We start from the raw sequence: 13,356 nt of genomic DNA on the forward strand, positions 1-13,356 counted from the left end.
GAATGCCATTGCAGAGGGTCTAGAGGGAGACGCAAGGAAATGGCTAGTAGCCCTCCACAAGAGGAGAGGCCCCCCCCAACTGCAAGACATAGATGACTTCCTGCGACTGCTAGAGGCCAGGTTTGAGGAGGTGGAGGATCCATATGCGGAAGAGGAACTCAGCAAACTAAAGCAGAGGGGCCGCCCTATCAAAGAGTACATCCATGAATTTAGGAGGATCATAGGAAAGCTATCCTGTTTATCAGAGCGACTGCTGGTGCATTTCTTCAGAACAAGTCTGGACAAGCAAATTGCCCAGGTAACCGCATACCGCGACATCCCAAATCAACTCTCTGAGTGGCTCCGGGTAGCAATAAAAGTCGACAGCAGGCTGCATGCCAACGACATGAGAAAGCAACTGGCCACAAAAGAGAGAGGTCAACCTGGAGTTCAGATGTCATTAAGTGGGATTTAGTTTCAGCTCCACAGAAGTCCATGTCAAGATGTTAGTCCTAATAAATGAATGCTTTTTTTTAACCTTGTCTCGAGGCTCATAAATTAATTAGGCCAACTCTTGGAAACTTCACAATCTGAAGCTTCCAGCTATGTTATAGTTTATCTTTCCCAACAGTATTAAAGAGGTCAATGGTCTGACGGTATGTGATGGCCCTGTCAAACCCCAGTTCAGAGAAAGAGTTGGAACCAAGACCATCTGATAAGAATGACATGGAGAGTCCAGAGGCTGAGGACAATGCAGTCCCAGGCCACCATGGAGGGACAACTGGATGTGGAGCTGCCTGCTGGAAAGGATCAGCTGCAGAAGGCCAGTGGTGACAACAGGCTACAGATTGCCACAATGAAGAACAGCTGCTACCGTTGCCCGATCCATGGAGAGCGGAGCAGAGGGAGGCACAAAGGAGGTTGGTGAGGTTGCTCATGAGCAAGCAGTCCTACCACTCATCATAAGGAATACCTGGGATAGGTTGATTTAGCCAGACACTGAGAAATATGTGTTTGTCAAGAACACCTCTTTGCTTTGTACCTTCCCAGCTTTCATGGACCCTGCCTCATGAATCTTGGATCATGTTTCTTGGGTCTGGATTTCAGACTTCATTTGTGGACCTTGTACTTGGCTCTCTGATTTCAGACTCTTGGATCATGCTTTGGTTTTTGGAACCATGGAGTTGTGTTGCAGACTTCATACCTGTGGGTATTGTGACTTTCCTCTTTTCCTTGTGGGTCGGCTAGGACCTAGTTCATGGAACTGGGGAATTCGGTCTAGGAAAAACTATGGTCTGAGATAGAGATTCAATGGTGGGTCGTTTGGTACTGTGTTACATGTGCAAGAAATAGACATGAAAAAAATAAAGGAAGGACCAGCAGAGAGCTTGAACGCATGGCTGTCAGTTCCTGGATTGTAAAGGCATTTCTGACAACTGGTGAGAGTTGGACTAAGCGAGTTTCAGCAGCAGTTTGTTTAAGTCATCCCTGATGACAAGTTTGCCCCAAGGCAAATGTTGAGGAAGTGCTTACATTTAGCTTACTGATATTTAAAGAACAAATATTTGCTTGATAATATGTCCCATGACCCCAATCCAATGTGATTGTATCCTGAAAAGCTGTTATCGTACTACTTACACAGGCTATAGGACAGAGTTCCTGTGGCAACTTTCAAAGCACTTTTTTCTGCTTCTAAAAGCTTTGGTCTAATGTGTTGTTAGATTGGCCCTCTGTCATTTGTATGCAAATGCAGAGGAACAAAAATATTCCAGCATCTATTTATGTCTCAAATGGGGATCTATGTTTTCATGTTTTATTTCCCTGGAGAAGGTGGTTACTCATTGAAGGCCCCTGATAAGCTATAGGTAGTCAAACAAATACAGCAACTTCAAAAACTGGAATGAGTTAGTTACAACAAAATATGTAATCAGTGGAGTCAAAATCAAAAGGAAAACATTAAAATTAGTCTTATATGTGTCTGGCAAAAAAGAAAACTAGCTGTATATATAGACTGTGTAGGACAAATTATTTTTCCAATTTTAACAACATTAGGCATATTAATAGATTTCAGACATTGCTGAACCTCGTATGAAACAATTATTTTTGAATGCTTCTGAGAATTATGCTAAGATTAATTGTTAACCCGGCATTCTCCGGGTATTTTTTAATCCCAATTCTGTATTAAACATTCACAAATGTCTGGACCAAACGTAATTTCTAATGTTGGATTTTCCCCCTTTCCAGAGGGAGCCCTGTTGCCCTGTTCATGAATGGGCTTGAACTCTCCAGAAAGGTAACCCTTACAGCAGTCTCCATTAAATTCTTCCAACTTCCTTTCAATTTTTAGAAAAAAGGTTTAGATTCTAATGCTACACTGTTAATGCTACACCCATATTATTTCTTTCTTCTTTTTTGGTGTGTGTGTGTGTGTGTGTGTGAATATGCCTTCAAATCAGTGTTAACTCCTAGTGATTTCCTTGAGTCATTCTTGCAGGTTTTGTTATGTCTGCTTCTTAAGATTAAGAGAGAGTGTCTGGCCCAAAGTCACTCAACTGGCTTCATGTCTTAAGTAGGAGTAGAACACACTGTCTCCTGTTTTCTAGCCTGGTGCCTTGAAGACCATACCAAACTGATTCTCTGTTGGTTCTCTTAGAATCTGAGATTTTTGATGAGGTGCACTTCAGGGCAGCCCAGATCAGGTGTCAGATGAGATATTTGGAATTTGTCCATTGAATTGCTGTCTGACACTTTTATGTTTAGGCTAGTGCAACTCATTTGTATTAATTTATTTGAAAATCTCGTTTGCTAATCACTTATAATTATTATGGTACATGATTTGATAGGCCATTCAACTATTTATATTATGCAAGAGAGTTGTCATGTCCATTAGCATCCCTTTTCGGAGATATTTATAAGGAGACAGGTATAAAACTTAAACAAACAGACATTTTGTTTCACTGACATTGACAAAAATCCCTCTTATTTGTTTTGGCTGTTCCTTCAGATTATCGTTTATTGTGTGTTGTAGTAAATGCAATTTTAAAGTCAGAACTAAATGCATTTGTATTCGTTAGAAAAGCATTATAAGTTTGTTCCAGTGGTGGGTTCCGGATCCCATTCCAATGGGCCCGGCGGCATCCACATGGACTTAGCACCTACGCGGAGCATTGTACAGGCACTGCACGCACCATGCATGTGTGCGGAAGCGTCGAAGACTTAAAAGATCAGTAAGGAGCTCGGGCGGGCAGGTGGGCCCTCCTGAGCACCGTACTGGAACAGTACACAGTGCTCCGAGCATGCTCCGGTATGCTCGTATCGGTGCGTACCACCTGCAACCCACCACTGGTTTGTAAAATCTGAACAAGAACTGCCACGAGGCAATTTGCAAAGAAGTGTTCATTGTTCAATAGAGGACTTACAACCACAACTGAGCTCAAAATTTCTGTTGCTAAGTGAGACAAGTCTTTCTTGCCATAGTTGTTAAGTGAACCACTGCAGTTGTTAAGTTAGTAACATGGTTGTTAAATGAATCTGCCTTCCCCATTGACTTTCCTTGTCAGAAGGGAGCAAAGGGTGATCACATGAACCTGGGACACTGCAACCGTCATAAATATGAGTCAGTTGCCAAGCATGTTGATCACATGACCATGGGGATGCTGCAAAAGTTGTAAGTGTGAAAAGCAGTTGTAAGATATTTTTTCAGTGCTATTATAATTTTAAATGAACTGTTGTAAGTCAAGGTCTACCTGTACATCTGTCACTTTCTGTGATGGAAAACCATTCTGAATTCCTTTTGCAAATCGCTCCACCTTTCCGTTCCTCCCCGTTCTATGGAATATTGGAACAAAATTATGTAAAAGGGTTCAGAACTTTCTCTGCTTGTTTTTACACAGGATAATACCTGAAAACCACCATTGAGATTCAATTCTCAATTCACCATTGAATTGAATCTTCAATTCACCATTGAGATTCAATGTGGAAGGAAAAGCCAAGAAAAGAAAAAAATAGAGTTCAAAAATGAGCCAGATCTACAGAGAAAAATAAATCAGGACATTTTCCTACGATTCACCCCTATTGGAGAAACAGCAAGACTCAGGATGCTGCCAACTGCTCCATTCTTAAGTGCCTTCTTCAATCTCATGATCCAGGGCAAAACTGCTTTTAAGTGCTGGACAAGAAGTCCAGATGCTGACTCTGAAAACTTTCCCTACCATTTTAGTATATAATATATTTATATATTAGCCAGATTTCTTTAATTCTTAGTTTTCTTAGCAAGTGGCTAGTAAGGCAACACATGAATATTCTGAAAATATTTACTTGAAAAGACCATGTTTGTTTCTGTAAGCATTGGAAATAAGTCAATTTTTATTTTATATTCATGAACGTAATCCCTTTTATATAATTACTTTTTAACTGCATGATAAGACATTGTTTTGATCAAATAGGCCTTTTCTTTAGCTCAAAGTATTGCAATTACCATGGGAGGTGAAGTTCAGAATGGTTCATTCCAGAAGTTTCAGGAAAAAAGTTCATTAAGTAGCCTTAGCTATTTAATTTAATTTCTAATATGAATGCTTAGAATTTCAAGGGAGCAATCTGATCCTATGGATTAACTGTAGACTGAGCAACATGAGCATTTACTTGCGTTGTTTAGGTTGAACTCCACTACAGCATGCCAAACAACAATGAACATGCCAATCGCTTTTCTTCCTATCGCCAAGTTTTTAAAACACCGTATCTATATGTTTTATCTAATGCAATGGAGTATTTCATCACTTATGGCCGGACAGATTAGGAAATGAACCAATTTCTTGGCAATATAGGGGCCCTTGTCTGGCATAAACCCTGCACTGCACAGACAGAGTGTACTCAATAAAATTGTCACATAAATATTGCTTTCAACAGAACATTAAGTCTCACACATTCGAAGTGTTCTGTGTGTTCTTTTAAGGCACGAGGAATGTGCTACATTTGGATGGGGTTCAGAGAGATAAGAGAAAGTCACCATGGTGTTTTTTTTTCCTTCGAAGCCTTCTTCAACTTCTCGGGAACTCTTGTCTGTCTGTCAATACCAATGCCATTTTGGGGATCACCTAAAAAATTAGACCTCAAGAGGAAGAATTCTTCTACCAGACAAATGTTTTTTTTGGTGTGTGTGTTTCATTTTTTAAAAAAAATTCTTATTGCAATAAAAGTTAGATTCTATGTGACTGAGGAAAAACCCTTTCAGGTCAAAGGCTGATATAATTCCTTGGATATCTGGCAGAACATATGACAAGCTTTCATTTTCCCGTGAATGAAGGCAAATATATATATGTCCCTGTGGATCCAATCTGGATCAGTCACTGGGACCGGATTCACATGTCTTCTGAACTTTTGGAAGACTAGATGTTCACCACCAGCTTATCAAATATTTAGGAGGCAAGGGCTTGGCAGCACAAGGAAACAACAACAACTTAATAATTGACCATCAACACCCCAATCAACGTCTGAAAAGCCACACACAACCAGGCGCTATATAAACATCACATATAGAATAGCACAAAGCACATATTCTGCTAGAGAGAAGTTCCTTGAGGATGGGCTCCAGCATGAGTCCAAAAGTTCAGAAGACTAAATCTCTGATCCCAGTGACCCACCCAGATTGGATCCTGTTTCACTTTCCCACTATCAGTCAGGAAATGACACTTATAGTCCAGATCCCTACAGTAATCCAACAAAAGGTATGTTTGAAAAAAGGATTTTGCGTGTAATAAAAGGGTGTTGTCTCATCAACATTGCTTATTTTGGAGAAAGAACAAATTATAATTATACTTGCAATGTGTGTTTAATGACACGGCTCAGGGTGAGTTTTGTTGACTTATGGTGAGAATAGCATACAGTGATAATGCTTTCTGAATTCTGCTAATGTTTTTTCCCAACATTTTGTAGAGGCATTTCCCCCCCCCAAATATCAGTATAATCATTTCAGGACTTGTAATTGGTGAGCATACACACACATACACACACACACACACACACACACACACACACACACGCACGTATACGTATATCAAATACGTGTGACCGTCCTGGCATTTCATCCGCCATAGAAATTAAAGTGAAAAACAAATAACATATATATTACTTACACAGTGCTAGTCTTGTAGCAATTGGACATTTTAAATATTTTTATTTAATTTATATGGTCAGCCATCTCGCTCTGGATGGCTTGCAAGGTAAAAAAAAAAAAACCAAACCTAAAACAAGGAAACAAGGTAATTCCTCTTTAATTCGATTTGGAGAAAGATTAGGTGACTAATCTTTCTCCAAATCAAACTTAACTGGAATTTCACCTTTCAAACCAAACCAAACTAAGAATGTGTCCCCATAAAGAGCTGGAACTGGATAAAATTTAATAATTAGGTAACTTGTTAAGGACATAATGGAACCAGTAAAGAAAGGATGTGATTGTTGCTATTTCTGGTATGGAAATTTCCCTCAATGAGGCCAATTCACTATCACATTTATGCCAACATGGAAATCATAGCACCCTGTAGCTTCTACACCAGCACTCATTAGCTAAGACAGATGGATTCTAAAGGAAGATTTGGTGATCCAGCCTTTGCAGAAGAAAATCAAGACCAAAACATAATGGTAAAAATGGGTTCTTACTACATCTCAATTTACTTTCATTCCAGAAATGAATTTCAGCCCACTCAGTAAACAGAATGATGTAGACTCAATAGCAAAAGCCACACAGAGTTGCCTTGAACCATGAGATGGGCAGCATATGAATGTAATAAGCTAACAAACAATCAAATAAACAGGGGTTTAGTGAAAAAAATCAGAAGAAAAGTTTGAGGAAACAGAGCAGTTAGAAAGTGGAAAAGAAGAAAAAAAATCACAGGCATGTCAAACAATTAATCTGCATATGAAGGCAATTGATCGATCGATCGATAAAATATTCCAAAGTAAAAACCACACCCACCAAAATAAACCCCCACCATTCAATATGTTGCCTTGGGTAACATAACATTAATACCATTAATATGGACTTTTCTGACTCACTTTGAGTCATTGAATGTTTAAGATAAAGCTAGTTAAAGTCCAATGACAGTCATGCCTATGCCCTATTAATTGCCGCTGACAATATGACCAAAGGTGAAGCCAGCTCTTAAATTCACTGAGCAGTGACATAATATGGAGATTTATATTCACTTCTTACAGGAGAAAAATAAACCATTGGTTTTATATCTGTATGTAGCATGATCATAGTGCATACACCAAAAGTAGGCAGTACTGCATATACACACTATAATTATACAAGGCTAATTCCATTATCCCCAATCCATCAAACCACTCATAAAACAAGTGGTAGTGGTAACTAAGGGCATAGCCATAAAGCTCTGTTCAGATAATTTCCTCCAAAAATATGCCTGGGTAAATTGCACTGTTCTCATCACAAATCCCAATTTTGCTACAATAATGAGATCAAAGAGTGGAGTTCTCCTTATGTTTTAATGAGACAAAAGCTAAGAAAAGGGATGGCTCAGTTCCCTTTGATCCCCCCCTTCCCTCTAAGCATTATCAGGGGGGAAAATACCAGTCTCTTCTTAATGCCATAGGGATGAAAAATTATATGTAGGTGCTTAGAACAACTGGTTTAAAACACCTGGCATGCTGTCCACTATGCATGACGATGTTCTGTATCAATTTTTGAATAGAGATCTGTTGTGGCCCAGCAGGAGCCATTGGAGTTGCCACCAGACTCTGACAGCGAGGGGCCCTATGAATCGGCTCTGGAGGATGTGGAGGACCCTGGACAGGGTTCCAACTCCGAGCAGGGCGCAGAGAGGCTGGTTGGCCACCAGGATGCACCTGAGCCTTGGAGCAGTGGGGAGGAGACAAGGGAGTGTGATCCTGACATCATGCATTGGAGCAGTGGGGAGGAGACAAGGGAGGTGGTCCTGGATGCCTGGCAATGCTGGGCAGATCGGTGTAGAGAGGAGCTACGCAGTTACAAAAGATAATTGGACCCAGGTGATTGTAATTAGGCTCCTCTCAAAATTGTATTTAAAGAGAGACTGGGAGGAGCCTGGTTTTGCAGGATTCAACATCATTCCTAACGCTGGAGAAGCTGTTATCTGTCGAAGTCTGAGTTGCTGCCAAGGTTCTTATCTGTTTGTTATGCTTGGCTTTCAGTCACTGAGGTTTTGTTTCTTGCTAATAAAGTACTGTGACATTCCAGTTAAGCTTGTCTCGGCATTCGTTACTGGACGGAGGAGGGGGTCAGAACAGAGATCTAGCACTGTTTTGAATGAATGCTAAGCCTATGTTCGAAAACAGCCTATTTGACCAGATCATGGACATGGAAGATGGGAGTGCAATAAAGTGTCAGGGAGCCCTCTTTCAAGTAATTGAACAGATTGCAACCTCTAGCCCTATCTTCGACTGCTTCATTAATTCACCATGCCTGCTCAGGTTTACTGCAAAAGTTGCACTAGCAGAAGGTGGAAAACACTACTTTAAAACAGGGGAACTGAAAGACTGTTTTAGCTGAGGTCTTTGGATGAGATGAAAGCAACATCATGAGGAATTGACATAAAAAATGATTACCAAAACATGTTCATAGAACGATTAGGGGGATATGAAGAACACCATAAGTAATCTTGGTGACGCAAATCAATAACAAGAAATGGATAAATCCATCTATATGAAAGCACCATAAACTTAACTTTACCATTGTGATCAGGAAATGATACTTCAAAACCATGTTTAACATATTATCACATTGAAAATCTTTCGAAAGGGGGAAAAATATATTAAAAGTCTCTGAGGTTCTAGAAGAAATAGAGAATTTATGATACGTTAGCTCATATCAGAAAATTAAATGTGAAAACCTGCTATCAAAGTATTGATGAAAAAATATAACAAGGACACGAATACATTTTCAATTTTGAGAATGTGAATAGTCTAATATGGAATGATGTTCAAGGATTTTACACAAATGAAGGCAAGTATATGTGTCCCAGTATAATCTTGATAGATCCAATCGGGGTCGTCCCCAGAATCAGTGGTTTTGTCTTCTGAGCTTTTGGACTCATGCTAGAGCCCATCTTCAGGGTTAATGACTTTTACAACTTAAGCCATTTACATTGTGATATAGCAGTGTCATTAAAAATGAAGGCTTTTTCCTTAATTTTATTTGCAGTGTAAACTTGATTGGTATTTCTATAAAGCATACGTCTATTATTTTTTTCTTCAGTTGGAACACATTGTCATGAGTTATATTTGGACTATAACATTTTCTGCTTCAATGAAGGTAAAATATTGTTTGCGCCAAACTATATGAACATACAGAGTTATTTTAAATTTTTGTGTGTCATTTGACAAGGTTTGTTTTCCAAAATTCAGTTGAATTAAACAAGCCCTCCTTTTAATTCTTGTTGAAAAGTAGCCACCTTTTGCTTGTATGACAATAGAGTAATAAGTGAAAATTGGCTACGCAGAGTAGAGCAGGAGAAAATGCTGAGAAATATTTGGCATTATTCTGCACATAGGATTTTTTTACTTGTTTTAAACATATCTGTCAGCAAAACTGAATTAAATTCTTAACAACAGGCAAACTGATCATCAGTGAACTGAAGAAAGACAAATCAGCATAACTGATGCTTTAAGGTAACAGCAGACAGTAGCATTTGCTGTGAGTTTCCATGGACTTTAATTTTGGGTCCATGTATTGTAAAGTAAGTGGTATGTTTAAATTATTAATAATTATTCTTAAGCAATTTTGATTAGAGTGATAAGAAAGGGAGACTAGCAAGGAGTAAGATGACAGTAAATATTCAAATTACGGAACAGGATTTCCTGTTTAATTATTCTGCTCTTAGAGTTTCCCATATATTTTTTTCCTTACCTTCCTCATACATAATCAACAGCTCTCATACCAACATGATGACTGAGAAGCATCTTTAAAATATCTTGTCTCTTTGCACAATGTTTCTTTGCCTTTTGTGCAATGTTATCAGGTATTATTCAGCTGACTTGTATGATTTATTGTAAGAGTCAATAACAGCTGCTTTGCAAACGTATGTTCTACGCACAAACTGAGTACGCTATTTCCTTTTGGATGAAGCAATTCTATGTAAAATACAGAAAAAGTATGCAAAAGAAATTAAAAGCAGGAAATGAAAGGGAAGAGAGGGCCATTTATCTAAAATCAGTGATTATTCTTTCCCTGTTCTCTGTCATGCATTAATGTTTATATAGAGGAAAATAGTTGCAAAGAATATAATGAGAGAGAGAGCAAGGAATGGTTAATATTTATACTGCTAGAAAAAATGGAGAACAATTTTGATGGAAATAAAAAGTGGCCCAGGACTTTGATTGTGCAACTGCAAGTATAATTTTGACTTTCTACCCTATCTTCCCACCACACCCCACTCTCAAATGCCCAAGGTTAAATAACATACCACATCTTCCGTCAGTAACCTGATTTAACCAGAATAGATGAGCTGGCTGGGTTTCTTTCCCAGAATGAATCTGAACTGATTCACTAAGAATTTAAGATTTTAAAATATTGTGTAACGAGGATGGAAACCTCAATGAAAGTTGAAAAGGAAAGAAAAGGGAAAAGAATGAACAATTGCTTTCCAAAGAGGTTGATCTTAGCTGTTTCCTCCTGCTGAGGATCTCGCATATGGACACAGCAGAACAAATTTACTCAGCCCAAATGAAATAATGGCTTCATTGATCCTAGCTTGCTGTTCAAATTACTACTAGTAGTCCTGTCCAGCAAGCATCTCTAAACAGTGTATTTGGGCGACTGGTTTTCAAATCAATTTAAGTTTAGTACCCAACTTTCTAGCACATTTTCCCCCACCAACTGGGTCCTAGTCTCTTATATATCTATCACAATCCTGACATTTTGCTGGCCCTTCACTGTGGCCAGGCTTCAGATAAAAATTCTTCCCTAGAGAGGTCCTTGCAGGGATGGCTCAGTAGATTCCAGTCATATACTTCCACTTTGGAATGTCTATGTGGAATCCTGGACAATTTTTATCTACTGTAGAAATTTCCTGGCAGAGAATCTGACTTACTTCTTGCTTCTCCTGTCTGACCATTGTTCAGATTGGGTTCGCCAATTCTATGCCTCTACATGCACATTTCATTTAATGTTTTTTTCTTCTTATCCTCCAATACTTTCATTTTATCTGTTTCATCTGCTGCCCTTGTGGACATAATAAAAGATTGATCTAATATGATTTCTAGTTAATCGAGACTTTCACATAATACATTTTAGAAAAAGAAGGCAAAACTAGACTGGATTAGTAGCCTTAAGAAATTCCCTGCTAACAGTAAAAGTAGCACTGATCAGTTATTCTACATTGGGGTCAATATAACACAGATGCAATTAGAGGCCAGTTTAATCTTAAACAAAAATGCTCACAGGATAGAGACTATATTATAAACCAATAGGCTGTTGCCCCTCATCCAACACCAAGGGGGTACATTAATTTATTTAGAACATTTATATGGCCACTTGAGTTATATATAAGAATAGTCAGAAGGTGCTCCCAGGATAGCAGTATTACAGTGTTTTGAGAAAGCATTGGATACATGTCCCAAAGGTGCTTTTTCAAGAGGCAACTGGACTTTCTGGTTTCTATTTGAAGACATTTCGCTTCAGAGTTGAAGAAGTTTCTTGGATGAGAAATGAAATGTCTTCAAAGAAAAAACAGAAAGTCCAGTTGCCTCTTGAAAAACACCTTTGGGACAACCATGACCTGGATGACTGAGAATCTCCATAGAAATTGGATACATGTCCACCACAAGAATTCAAGGTTATGGGAATTTCTGAAAATAATTGTAGTTTTTGCAGTACATTGTGAAGTCAAGCAGATCTGGTCAAACAAGTTTCCAGATTACAAGGAAAATTAAAGTACCACAGAGAACAATACAACTGCTTTCTTAAAAGTAAAATTTGCATTTATTCCAAAGATAAAATATTACATATGAAATAGAAAACTACAACTATGTGATCTGCTTTATGCCCCAGAGTACCATTTAGACCAGTTAAGTCATATCCTGAGCTGCAGTGGTAGAGGCTTTGCTGTGGCCAGTGCTAAAGTAGAACAACTTTTCTGGGTGGAAAAGATCCCATTTAACTTTTTTTTTTTAATCCAAGATGGCAAAATGTCTTAAGATGGTTCTGGGGAAAAGTGTTTTTCTTCTGGTCCTGCCATACTGAGAACATCTTTACTAGACCATCATAATGAATGCTTAGGAATGCTGTTTTAAAAGAGGAACACTGATACCCCCATTGAATTTTTGCAACAATTTCTCCAAAGCTAATAACCAATCAGAACTATCATGTATTCAGCAATATAACACAATATCTGGCCTATTGAGTGAAGGCTTTATATTTTGAAAGAGGGTGTAGATTCCATCAAACCTTTCAAGAACTCAAGACAGTAAATTGTTCTCTCTCTCTCCCTTTCTCCCCCCCTCTCTTTTTTTTTTACAGCATCTTAAGAAAAATTCCACCAAACTGGTTGTCGCACCTATGTGCACAAGGCATGTGGCTTAGAGAACTAGTGAGGGTCAAGCAGATAGCATGGCAAGAGTTAAGCTACTTACTTTAGCCACTAATTTTATCCAGTCTTTTTTTTAAATCTACAGTTCAATATTTAATAATCTTAAATATAGGTTTAACATGTAATGTTGGCACACTATTTATAACGAATATAATTGTCCTTCATTCTACTTCCAAATTCTGCTGTACTCCTTACAGGTCACATTCCTTGAACAACTGCTACAGGTGTTTGCTAATTCACTCTGGGGAATGGAGAAAACATTGTAGAAAGGAAGAAAGGCAATCATCATCATCATCATCATCATCATCATCATCATCATCATCATCATCAAAACATTCATCTTCCACCGCGCTTATGCATGTTTATACTATATTTGTGTACTTAAAGACTATATGTAACATTTCAATCCATGGGAGGTTGTAAGTGGCATAAAACTGTAAATGTAAAAATAATACAAGATCAATACATTAACAAAATCAAATACAACATTTGCAATCTAATTATTTCCTCCACTGTTCAAACACCAAAAAGCTTCCAAGGTAGGTGACATTTTACAAGTGGTTAGTAGGCTATGACACTAGCAGCGTCTCTCATCTTGGGGGGCAAACTATTTCAGAAGAAGACACCTCCCGCCATCCCTACTTCAGGTCACCTCTTTTATCAGGTAACAAATCAGTAGATATTTTCTATATGTCCAGCTTGGGTAAGCAGAACTTATCCAGTAAAAGTGGTTCATCCCCAATATCAGGATAAATACGTAGGCACCAGATACAAGCTTGCCATCAAATATTCCTTACAA

The 13,356-nt window shown here is 38.4% G+C and overlaps 1 long non-coding RNA gene across 1 annotated transcript; it reads left to right on the plus strand.

Moving 5' to 3' along the window:
- The first annotated feature begins 689 nt into the window (after nucleotides 1-689).
- On the plus strand, nucleotides 690-6,915 carry LOC106549611 (uncharacterized). The gene is made up of 3 exons (XR_001313594.2): nucleotides 690-899; nucleotides 2,224-2,272; nucleotides 3,873-6,915. It is a non-coding gene; the product is annotated as an uncharacterized LOC106549611 (long non-coding RNA).
- Nucleotides 6,916-13,356: the final 6,441 nt, after the last annotated feature.

Source organism: Thamnophis sirtalis, unplaced genomic scaffold (genome assembly GCF_051295495.1).
Source record: "Thamnophis sirtalis isolate CommonGarterSnake01/CBP01778 unplaced genomic scaffold, rThaSir2_p1.2 scaffold_1, whole genome shotgun sequence".
NCBI lineage: Eukaryota > Metazoa > Chordata > Lepidosauria > Squamata > Natricidae > Thamnophis > Thamnophis sirtalis.